This window comes from Sapajus apella, unplaced genomic scaffold, assembly GCF_009761245.1.
Source record: "Sapajus apella isolate SASKATOON/1434 unplaced genomic scaffold, GSC_monkey_1.0 scaffold6, whole genome shotgun sequence".
Taxonomy (NCBI): domain Eukaryota; kingdom Metazoa; phylum Chordata; class Mammalia; order Primates; family Cebidae; genus Sapajus; species Sapajus apella.
The window spans coordinates 18,810,277-18,823,438 of NW_022436946.1; the positions used below are offsets into that span (position 1 = coordinate 18,810,277).

At 37.5% G+C, this 13,162-nt stretch overlaps 1 protein-coding gene across 3 annotated transcripts in view; it reads right to left on the minus strand.

Annotated features, from left to right (window-relative positions):
- Positions 1-13,162, minus strand: part of AKAP7 (A-kinase anchoring protein 7) — a 143,037-nt gene that overhangs the window by 58,023 nt on the left and 71,852 nt on the right. The gene's annotated exons all lie outside the window — the stretch shown is intronic.

Here is a 13,162-nt window from a genome sequence, read left to right on the forward strand (position 1 = left end):
TCAATCATTTCAGCCAGGCAGCCAATTCATAATTACATCATTTTCTTAGAACCTGGTTATTACATTTTGGTATAAAGTATACCACTGCCTACAGGCACTTGAAAATGGATATACAACAACAAAATTGTTGTAAAGTTGTTTTTCAAGTTTCCCTGCCTTTAGAATGAGTTGTATTTTAAAACCATCAATAAAAAGCGTTAGGTTTAAATTTGGCAGTTTTTCCGAACTTAACATATTTTAAGCTCCGAAAATAATAAGTATACTGAGTTAAAACTTGAGACAGCAAGGAAAGACTAACCATCCCCAACAATAATGGACAAATGGATGAATTTTGTTAAAGGTAGGAAAAAATAAAATAAAATAAATCTAAAAAATAAGGTAGATCTTAACATTCTATAGTGGGAAAATGTTCTAATAAGACAGATGCAATTTTTAAATTCCTTATGTTACAATCATCTGAAAGACAAAGATTACTTGAATTGGAGTAGGGAGGTGAGTGGATCTTCCAAGTTCTTTCTACCTGCTCCTCTTTATTTTCAGTGTATTTTCTTAGCAGAAACAGCTGGTTGTTGAAAAATTACAGTGGGATGTTCTTGGTACCTCTGTAGTTTCCCAATACAGGAAAGAATATCTCTGCCTCTGCTATACTATACAATGGCCCTGCAACCTGGCCTCAGAGTCCCAAAATACAGTCCATAAGATGAAGGTAACTAGAATACATATTTTCTCTTTTCATTGACAAAAACTTATTTAGAAAATTAGTTAATGGAAAAAAATTGATAAAAACAAAAAAATTAAATCACTACAAACTGCTACAGCCATAGTTTTGTGTGTTTAGTTTTTCCTATGCAAAAACAAAGCATATTTTTTTCTTTTCTATAGAACGTGGTTGCTCCCTGAGTACTATTATTTGCTGCTTCCCTTCATCATAGGCCAGGCCCTTCATCACAGCCAGACCAAAGGCACTATCACTTAAACATCAATGGAGGTACACAATGTTAGGAGGGTTCAAAGGCTATCATGAAAATTGTTAAATTTGACCTATAAAGGCTAAGAGTTGGGATTATTTCAAATGTAGAAGAATAATATGTAAGGTATCTTTAACAAATCACACTACTGGTGTTGCAACCCTGGAATTTTTGAATATGATTGGTGATGGTCTAGTACTTTGAAGGTTATTTTTGCCTTGAACGTAACAGGGACAAGGTATATTTTTAAGGGCTTCATATTTATAATTGTACCCAATATGTGACATGGCAATTAAGAAACATAGTATTAGAAGAGAAAACAGGAGGTTAAGTATGGAATATCAGACTTTGAAACAATAAATCAGTGGTAAGAAACGTCAAACAGAAAGAAGTTTTCAAGGCTATCTTAATTAATCATTAAAAATAACTGAAGTTTTAACTTATCTTTAGCCTAGTTTCAATCACAGTTTAGAAAAAATTATCAGTGAAGTTCAAAAACACTTGATAAGCTTTGATACAATGTACTGTGAACCAGCAATTTCATTCTCGGTTGTAACTTGGCACTCAAACAGTCCACTCCAGAGAAAATGCCACTGAACACATGATGAGTATTTTTAGAATCATCTGATGGCTCAATCTGACATGTAACGGAAATTATTTACTCAGGAAGCACTCACCATATCATTTACATTTAGCTAAATGATGTGCATAATTTAATATGTGCCAGAAAAGGCTCACTCAGACTTCTATTACTACGCCTCTGACCCTATTTTTAATACAGGAAGTAGACGGACAGTCACAAAATATGTAAGTTCAAATTCTCAAAGTGAAAATCATTTAATCCGAGGCGGGTGGATCACGAGGTCAGGAGATTGAGACCATCCCGGCCAACATGGTAAAACCCTGTCTCTATTATAAAAAAAAAAAAAAAAAGATACATTTATTCATCTTTAATTTTTATGACAAACTTTTTGTCTAAATAATAGAAATTAAATATTAAGAGGGTTGAAACTTTTTTGTAATAGAAGATAACTTCTTATTGTTACTTGTTATAACAATCACAACTTCCATGAGGAAAATATGAATGGATTTCATACAAGATTTACTTGAACAGGCTTCATATAAGAAATTATTTGTCCTACTGATAGTAATCTTGGCATTCCTGGATCTCTGCTATGTTTTCCAATAGTTTACTACTGACATGCAAGTAGGTATAAAAGAAATATATATTTCCTGGCCAGACGTGGTGGCTCACACCTTTAATCCCAGCACTTTGGGAGGCCAAGGCAGGCAGATCACAAGGTCAGGAGTTCGAGACCAGCCTGATCAATATGGTGAAACCCTGTATCTACTAAAAATACAAAAATTAGCTGGGGGTGGGGGCGGCTCCTGTAGTCCCAGCTACTCGGCAGGCTGGGGCAGGAAAATTGCTTGAACTAGGAGGTGGAGGTTTCAGTGTGCCGAGATTGTACCACTGCACTCCAGCTTGGGTGACAGAGCAAGACTCCATCTCAAAAAAAAAAAAAAAAAATCCTATGATATTGACTTGACACCAAAATTAAGAATGGGATTTAAGAGCCAAATTCGCTTTTCATTTTGGGCATCAGCTGGTTAAAGAATAGTAATCTTTTACACTTATTTTTTAAGTGGCAAAAGGTTACATTTGTTTAATGTTTTATTGGTTAAGAAATTGAAATCACTTTTAATAACCATAGCCCCAATGAAAATGTACATATTGGCAATTCAAAGTTATGAAAACATTATATATTGGCATGGGGCTTATCCACAGCAAATCTTAAAGCTCTTCATGACTCCTTCACCTCTTTGCCTAACTCCATTTTTTGCTGTTATTTGCGCTATTTCCACCATCTTCCTGATACAGAACACTTGGTTGCCTCCTCACCAGCTACAGCCTTCCCTCAGCTCCTCTGAGTCAGGAAGAGACTCAGTTCCACCCCAGCCCGTTCTTGGCAGGGAGGGAAAGAGGTGAGGAGCTTTACCACACCAGCCAACTGGCTCCAGATGAGCACAGTGATTTTAGATCCTGTCCAGCACCCAGGGTCTTCTCCGGCTGTTCTGGGTCAGTCTAGGTGGCTGGGCTCTGCTTTGGTCCCCTGGTCAAATATGCCTATTTCCTGCCTTGTTGAGGCCCTCACACCCTGCCTAATGCTTGTCAGTTAGTTTAGAGAAGGAAAAGTAAGAAGTGATGAAAAATAGAAAAGTCAACAGTGCTTTATTATTGTGGCCCAATATGAAAAAAAAATGATGCCTTCTATCATCTATATGACAGTAATAGAAAATAAAAAGCATTTACTATGTAAGGACTGTTCTAAGAACTTTTCTGAATTCATTTAATAATCACAATAACACTATTATCTGCAGATAAGAAAACTAAACCACAGAGAAAGTAGGTCACTTACCAAAAGACACAGCTAGTAAGAGGTAGAGCTTGGATACAGATTCAGAATAAGCAGAGAACACAATATATTGAAAAGAAGAACAGAATAATAATTTTCAACCTTCCATTATTTACTTTAAAATACTAAAATTCTGAGAATATTAATCATTCTTAAGATATAATCATACATATGATCATATTTCCAAAACAAATGTCAAAATTACTTTGGGAACCTCTGGCATTCTAAAATATCTGCTCTTAATATATTGTATGAATATTAATAAATCAAGTGATATGTCATAGTAAATTAATTTCAGAGAGGGAGATAACAAATAATTCATAGATGCTACTTATACATAGAAAAAAATTATCCAAATAATCCAGCCTATAAAAAGAATGCTAACATTCCAAATAATTGGGTAAAATACTGGTATGGATGGTCTAAGTTTTCTAGACCAGCTCTTTATTTCCATATATAATATTTCCCAATTCTTAATTTTATTTTATGCAAATTATCACCATGCTGACCATGACATTTTTTTAGGCAAGCCATCTCCCTAACTCCTGTATTTATAAATTTGCTTTTAGCATTCCAGCCTGGTTTAATGTTCAGGCTCTACAGAAAGAAAAAACAAACACTCTGCCCTAGTATTTTAACTAACATTTACAAAATTACACCTTTCAGCAAGTAGTAAGTAGAAACACAGCTGCTAGAGCTGTATGTTTTAAATCTACTGTTGACGCCTCCTTTTACCTAACCTAACACTTTCAGAGGTGCTGGATACTCCTTGGTGGCATCAAGTGGCTAGGAAAGCAGTCACAGAGGGAGGATTACACGACTCCTAATAACACAAGCCATGTCACAAAAGCCACCAAGAGAAAATGCTAGGTTGCTTCCTGGTCCTAACGTGTCATTCCAGGAGGTGCTGGCATCAAACAAACCAGAGGAAGAAACATGGCTTTGGTCCACAAACATTTGGTTCATTTACACTGACTAAGGTCATGCTAACCAGAGAGAGAATAACAGGTCACTGGCACCCAAGAAGTTCTCAAGGTTGCAGGCTCAATACAGTAAACACAGTGCTGGAACACTGCAATGCCTTTATTTACAACACAGTCCGTTCCCATGTAAGCTCATTCTTTGTCTACTTAGCCAACCTCAATTCTTTCTTCTCAAGTCCTCCTTCTCATCTCCAGCAGGAGAGACCATATGCTGTTTGGCCACATAACTGTTTGTTATACTTGCATGTGGCTTTTCTCAGTATAATGAAACAAAGAAGAGGCTCAAAAAATGAGGCATCCAAGAACGATTCCTATATGCTCAGTCTCAGCTGAGCACTCAACTCCCTTTCATCAAACTCCAGCTGTGTTCTTGGCTCAGAACAGTCTTGTGGTCACTCAAATGTAAACAAGCTACAGCCTCCTCCTCCTTACTATCATCTGTTTTCGTAATGTTTTGCTCTTTGGTACGTATTCTCCTGAATTTACCAACTTAACCATTTATTTCATACATCACATCAAAAATAAAACAAAATCTCCCACATACACTTAATCTAATATGTTTCCCTCTTTCAATACAATAGCTTTTTCCTTCTAATCAATACTTTCTAACATTAAGTAATTAATGCCAGTGAGCCACTGGTATAAAAAATTCTCAGGACCCAAGCAGGGTGCAGTGGCTCATAATTCTAGCACTTTGAGAGGCTGAGGCGGGCAGATCACGAAGTCAAGAGATCGAGACCATCCGGGCCAACATGGTGAAACCCCATCTCTACTAAAAATACAAAAATTAGCTGGGCATGGTGGCGCACGCCTGTAGTCCCAGCTACCCGGGAGGCTGAGGCAGGAGAATCGCTTCAACCCAGGAGGTGGAGGTTGCAGTGAGCCAAGATCATGCCACTGCACTCCGGCCTGGCAAAAGAGTGAGACTTTGTCTCAAAAAAAAAAAAAAAAAAAAAATTCTCAGGACCTTAACAATGAAACAGGAGAGTGGGTAGAAAATCATTCAGGAAAAAGTTCTCAGAAAAATCCTAACTTTATTTTGCCCCATCACACTGGCCTATGTATTACAACATACTTATATCATATTAGAACGTGTTGTGCTTTTATACAAAAATATGGAACCATTCGCCTCAGTTAATTATCTATAGACAGAATTTCAGACATAACTGTACCTCAGATACCATTCAGAGTTAAATACTGTCCCTTGACAGTGTAGAAGAGACTGTACACTCTCAAAATATTTTAAATGCATCCATAGCCTTGTAACTTTAAACAAGAAAGACCTAAAACATTTTCCCAGCTCCTCCTGCTCCTATGTGCCTAGTACTTTCTACTTCTTTCACTTTCTTATGAACTAATCGATTTCCCTGGCTCTTTTCCCATCAACATTCTTCCTTCTCCCTTTTCTCCCCTCATTCTAATCCCCAACGTCATTCTCAATAGGACACCTTACTTAACCTAACTCAGCCTCTTACTCTGCCTAACTACCCAGGAGTATTCCCTGCACCCTACATCTGAAAGATGCCGCTGTCTAACAGAGGAAGGGCTCCATCAACTAAAGGTTACAAGAACTGGGTGAAGAAATTGGAAACGAATACTGGCAGTGTGATTACACTGACACTCCTATATATTAGGAAATGGAATAAGGAAGAAAGAAATGGGAAAGAAATAGTGGCACTGAGATTTACATTGACACTCCTTTACAAAATGGAACAAGGAAGAAAGGTGCTCAATGACACAAGCCTTTTACCTTATTTGATTTGGAACTGTTCCCTGGACATCATAACAGATATAAGGGAGTTTGATAGGAAAAAACAATAGCTGAATATGGAACAGTCATTAAACATGGGACCCCCAAGAATCACATGTAGCCCTAAACCAATTTTAAAATGTATGTTTCTCTCCAGATAGAGCAAGAAATGTAAACAAAGACTTTCTAACTATGACACACATGGCTATGTAAAATAATTTTATATATAACATGCAATTGGAACCTTGTCCACATTTCAAACTTAAACATTTAATTGTGAAATTTCCCCTTGTTTCCTTTAAAATACAGATCATCCCTGACTTAGGATGATTCCATATACGATATTTCAGCTTTACAAAGTGTGAAAGCAACATGCATTCAGTAGAAACTGTACTTCGAGTACTAATACAACCATTGTTTTTTTTTTCACTTTCAGTGCAATATTCAATAAATTCAATAGATATGCAACACTTTACTATAAAATGGGCTTGCGTTAGGTTATTTTGCCCAACTGCAGGTTAATATAAGTGTTCTGAGAACATTTAAGTAGGCTAGGCTAGGCTATAAGGTTTGATAAATGTAGTAAATGCATTTTAACTTATGATATTTTCAGCTTATGTGAGTTTATCAGGATATAACCCTATTATAAACTGAGGAACATCTGTATCGAACTACAGGGATTGTATAGTTTTTCTAATGCACTCAGAGTCAGCCAGTATCTATAAATACTAGCTTCATTTTTTAAAAGTACAGTTAAAAAAGGCATCAGACCAGTCAGTAATTTCCACACAACCTTTTCTTTTAGAGATTTCAAAAATTAAGAAAGAATCTTTTCCAAATTTTGAGAAGCACTTCAAGACTAATAAAATAAGCAGTGAGTGTGGTAGGAAAAGAAAAAATTGACAGAAGACAAGGAATTGGTATCTCAAGATAACAAAATGCAAAAATTACATACATTGGCATATTCCCCTTTCACTATACCCACTAGGTACTATCATTGTGCACACAGACCCCAGAAAGCTAGGCAAGCCAAAGAACACCGTCCTTTCCATGTCCATCACATACCCACTTTGTACATCTTAGGTACCTGCCAATAGGGATATATGTGTGATGGAAAAGTTACCACCTGTTGAGAAGTATGTTTGATGTGATTTCCCTATCTATTCAGCTTATTCCCCAGTGACCACTCCCTGGTGAATTAAATTCTAAAGATATTTGGGCTGGAAGTCCAAGAGCGAAAAGTTTACCATTTTCTGATTGTCAGGGTAGGTCAGGGAGGGTGAAGAGCAAGGTGGGATCCAAGGGGACCAAGTCATGAGACATGGAATGGGTAAGACTAGGCAGGGGCCATTGCTAAATGTTCAAGATCACTACAAGGAGTCTCACGGAACATTCTCCCAGGTAATGAATGGCTGATGAAGATCCCACAGTAGTGCTGGAGACCAAACCGGAAATTACTGTGAAAGAAATGTTCTGTTCTAAACAAAGTTATGCAACAAATTATTATAACCAAATCCAGCTGTGGAGAAGGCAACAGCCAAGGAAGGAAGAGCAGTAGTTCCAGACTCTGGTCTTCAGTTTAGGGACAGTATAAAGATACAGTTGCACTAAAAAGCCTTAAAGATGAATCTCCAAAATGGTGTCACAAACCTGGCCAACAGTTAAATATATTGCCATCAGTAGGGTACAAAGACAGAACACCTCCTGTAGGAACCACACTGGAATTCCTGTAGCCAAGGATAGCTAGTCCCTAAGATGATATAAGTTTTGTTAGGTCTTCAACTACAGATAACGTGAGGCTTGGCCCTGGCAAAGAGGCCAACAACCTTTTTGTGTTTTAATTTTCTAGAGTAACCAATTGAAAGAGAACTGAACTGGTTTAGTAATTTGAAGAACTAGTATTATTCTTTTTTTTTTTTTTTTTTTTATAACAGAGTCTCACTCTGTTGCCCAGGCTAGAGTGCAGTAGCATGATCTTGGCCCACTGCAACCTCTGCCGATTCTCCTGCCTCGGCCTCACAAGTAGCTGGGATTATAGGCGGCCATCACTACACCCAGCTAATTTTTTGTATTTTTAGTAGAGCCGGGATTTCGCCATGTTGGCCAGGCTGGTCTCAAACTCTTGACCTGGTGATTCGCCTGCCTCAGCCTCCCAAAGTGCTGGGATAAGGTATCTTTCCTTGAGAGAGTAAGATTCTGATGGTCAAAATAAACCAGCTCATATGTAGAAATTGAAGTATTATTCCGCTATAAACTAGTTATGTTTTTGGATTGCAACCTTAGTTCTCTCTCATATCTGAGTCTCTCCAGAAAAATATACCTTTACCTTCTTTCACTATGCAGTTAATTATTTTAATAAGAGCTCGTTGGCCAGTCTTTCCAGTGACAGAGAAAATCTTCTTGCCATCCAAATAATTCCAGCTTGTTTGCTTTTATGTGACCATTTGAGTGGGTCAAAAAGTCACTACTGTCACTTACTAAACAAGCTAAATAGTTCTGCCTCAACACAATTTTGGAGTAAAATATTAGGTTTTCTTGACCATATATTCATTTTGCCTTTACCCATCATCAATACACTGTGGAGCTTGCCAGTTTCCTATATTATCATGATGTTCCATTCTTTACTTGACTAAGAAAATGAAATTAATTACCAGCTGATAGAAATTTCAAAATGTCTAAAAATGACTCGCTGAGAAAAACATTTTTCCCAAAACTAATGGTAATTGTTGAGATAGAACTTTTACATTTAATATTATTAAGACAAACACATGCAATTTTAATTAGCTTGAATACTTCAATATTGCATCTTTTAATATAAGTTCTAAAACTCTGATTCTTCAATTTCACTTAAATCAGAAGTTTGTCTGTAGATGCAACTGCCAGAAAATAAATAAAAATGTCCACAGAATCTAGATCTTTAACAAAAAAAAAATCATATAAGCTGGAATTATCAAATCAGTGTTTCCTAAACCATGTTCTACCAAATGCTAGTGCTATAAAACAGTCAGTGAAAAAAGGAATTGCTGGTCAAATGCATTTGGTTGGGAAACAATGTTGAGTAGACTATACGACTGTTCAAAATATTTACTGCCCCTCCTGTGGTGTCCCTTCCAGCAAGCAAATTATATATCCTACTCTGTTACACTCAGAAAGGAGGGACCATGTGACTTGCTTTGACCAATAAAATATGATCAGAAACGATGTCTATCACTTCTTGGCGAAAGCTGTAAGAATCAGCATGGTCACCAGTTCTCTTTTCCTTCTGCCAGAAGAGCAGAAAAGTCCTAGGTGGAGGCTGCCCAGCCACAGTCCCAAGTAAAGACAATGTGGAGCAGAGCCAGAGGACCCATGAACATGGGCAAAAAAAAAAGCATCTTTTTTGTTGTAAACTCTTGAGATTCACAATAAGCATCTGCATTTCAGAGATCCTAAGAAGTTCTGACACAAAGAATTAGATGAACTTTACTTAGCCCACCATTGCATCACAGACCCCTGCCTCACATAAAACCCTGAGAGATGTTCAGAAAGAAAAATCTCAGAAAATGCTATTGAAGATACTTTCTTCACATCTCCATTCCACTTTGAAGAAACCAGTCATTTCTTCCTAGGTTTGCAAAGTTGTCAAAATCTCTAACAGAATCAAGATCAACCAGGAATCATTTGTAATCCTGACTTTAGTCAATTTCTAGAATTTCCCATAAAATAATTTGGCATTCCGTTTATTGTTTCTCAATTTTTAAAGACATATAAAGTACTGAAAGATTCCAAATGAAAGTTAAGCAGGTTTACCTTTGTAAATATCACTGCCAATTGTTAAACAATTGTAAGTTTGTTTTTTAATATACAGAAATAGACAATACAACAGCATAAATTTGAAAAATACATTAGAAACATAAGTGAAGTCACCTGTTATAAATAGTGCTCTTTAACACACAGTAGATGACAGTGTTGAGTAATGCAATCTAGAGTATCTCAAGAAATTACAATTCTATCTCACATGAGAATTCACTGAATTTTTAGTGTTAAAAAGCCATTAAAACAAAGGGATTGCCGGGCGCGGTGGCTCAAGCCTGTAATCCCAGCACTTTGGGAGGCCGAGGCGGGTGGATCATGAGGTCAAGAGATCGAGACCATCCTGGTCAATATGGTGAAACCCCGTCTCTACCAAAAATACAAAAAAATTAGCTGGGCATGGTGGTGCGTGCCTGTAATCCCAGCTACTCAGGAGGCTGAGGCAGGAGAATTGCCTGAACTCAGGAGGCGGAGGTTGCGGTGAGCCGAGATCGCGCCATTGCACTCCAGCCTGGGTAACATGAGTGAAACTCCGTCTCAAAAAAAAAACAAACAAACAAAAAAAAAAAACAAAGGGATTTGCTGCTTAATGTACTTGGAAATAAGAAAAGTGACTCAAAAACAACTAAAAACTGTGAGTAATTAAGCCATTTGACACTGGGAGATTCAAAAATAGGTTACAGAAACAATCTGCTTTATCTTGCACCAAAGATATTTTTAATGTTTTTTCTGGAATAATCAAGGTTCACTGAATACCAAGAGCATTTACAAATGCCCTCTTTGAGGAATGAAGGAAGGAAGTGGCAGGGTGGTCTTCGGGCTTCTCTGTTCTTCTCCTTTGTTAGAATGAAGCAGTATTCTTTAAAATCTAGAGCCCTGTGAAAGCTTGCCTATTCTGCCTCCCAGGTCAGGAGGGCCTCTACCACCAGCCCTTCCACATAATTTGGTATTGATAGGATTTCTCTACCTCCCAGTTTCACTAAAGATGTAGCATGCAGCTGGGTGCAATGGCTTATATTTGTAATCCCAACACTTTGGGAGGCCAAAGTGTAAGGATCATTTGAGGGCAGGAGTTCAAGACCAGCCTGGACAACGTAGTGAGACCTTGTTTCTACAAAACAAAAAAAAAATTTTTTAAGTAGCAAGGTACAGTGTGCACAGTTGAGTCCCAGCGACTCAGGAGGCTGAGGCAGGAGAATCATTTGAGCCCAGGAGTGGGAGGCTGCGATGAGCTATGTTCATGCCATGTACTCTAGGCCTGGGCAACCAAGTGAGATCCTACCTCTTAAAAAATGTGTAGAATATTTTTCCCATTGTCCTTGTTGCTCCGTCTGGCTTCTAACAGGACAGGTGGAAAGACTCATACCTAAATTGCCACTATCTTCCTATCAGTTCTTGAAGACCTTTCTTCCTTCTGTCATGTTCCCTCCATGCAGACAAAAAAGCCAATATGAAGTTAAAAAAAAATCTCTGTGTGAGTCAAATTAAGCAATTTGGTCAAAGTATTTATCTTGTAGACATTTCAGAACAGCACAGGAGTTAAGAGACCTCCTTTTACAATAAGTTAACAGAGATCAAGAGAGGTTATGTGATTTATTCAGGACTAAACAACACGGCTAAAACAGGAAAGCTCATGCTCCTTTAAATTTACCACAAGGATTCCTTTAAGAAGGATTAGGCTTAGTGCTCCTGAATTTTAAACTGGTTTATAAATGCTCACTGTCACGCAGACCCCCATGTGAGTTGCAGTCAAATATGTAGATAGACAGACAGGCAGACAGACAGGCAGGCAGACAGGCAGGCAGGCAGACAGTCAGATACATACATACATACATACGAGTAAATAATGGTAGTGAATGAGGAAAGGGGCTGGCAGTTAAGGAAGGATGCAGAGTAAGGCTGAATTCAACCAATCTAGTAGAGAAGCTTTTCATTACCATTTTGGTACGTATACTCAATCACCAAACAATTCAGGAACTGGAATTTCCTCTTAATGGTAGCATCAGAACAAAATCTTCCTCCATATGCTCACCTTTTCCATTCCTACCAATGACTGTCCTATATCCTCTTCTCCATTCCCCTCAACATCATCATCATATGGTCCAATGATTACCCTTCAGCCCTTGCTTTCTGCATATTGAATTCTTCACTCAAACCAGTCTAAATGAAAGTAGCTAACAGTTTTCAAGGATCATTTTTTTCATCCTAAAGTACTCTCGTTTTCTGACTCTGTAAAACAGTGCCATGTTTATAAAACATCTTTGTGAATTTAAGTGCTACAGTAGTAACTTTGAAGAGTCATAAATCAGGGAAGATATCTAAGAAGCCCAGAAAATAATTTATGCTTAAAAACAACTGATCTATACAGTAAGAGATCACATTTATTTTTTGAGGATGCTAGATCTGCATTAAGATGTTTGACTTGAAACTTGTCTTCTTCTGCCACCAAGTGTTAGCACATATTTCTAACCAACTAAGGTTTGCAACATTTAAATCACTGAAACCCAAGGTCATTCAATAAGAAAACTAAGTCCAAAAAGATACACTATAAAAAGCGTGGAGCTGAACAAGTTAGCAGACTACCTATGTCAACTAAATTCTGAAAAACTACAAATAACCTGAACTTTACTTACAATTTCAGAGACAGTAATTTAGTACAATTTTCTGAAGCTTCATTCATTTGATGAAAAAAATCACAAAGTACAATGATAATGACTCCTTTTGATATTTTATTATGCAATATACCAACTAGAATTTCATGAAACTAAGAATATGCAAAACTGACACACTGACTAAATGTCTCCTGGTGTTAGAAAGATATATAATTGCCAAGAAAAGCCTTATGTTTCGCAGAATCTGTCCTTAGCCTCAACTTGGCTCTCTAACTTGGGAACCAGAATACCATGCTGTCACAGAAGAAGTTTCACATCAGGACATTTGAGAGAAGTTTCTGTATTTTCAAAATTTTGAATACAATATACAGAATGTTTAGTTCCCCACTGGGCTTTTGGTTACTGCTACTACATGCAATTACCTGCTAACAGGTGTCCACAAGAGGACAGGATCCTGGAAGACCAGGAATTTCTGCACCAAACACTGAACACCACCGGGAAATCCTCACATTAGATCCATATGCCCTCCCAAGGAGTGAACACTCATCCCCTGTACCAGCCACCTGTCCACATCTTTAATGTCAAGGAGATGTTTTACCTTCATAAACAGACTGATTATAGCTCTGACTTTGAATCTAAT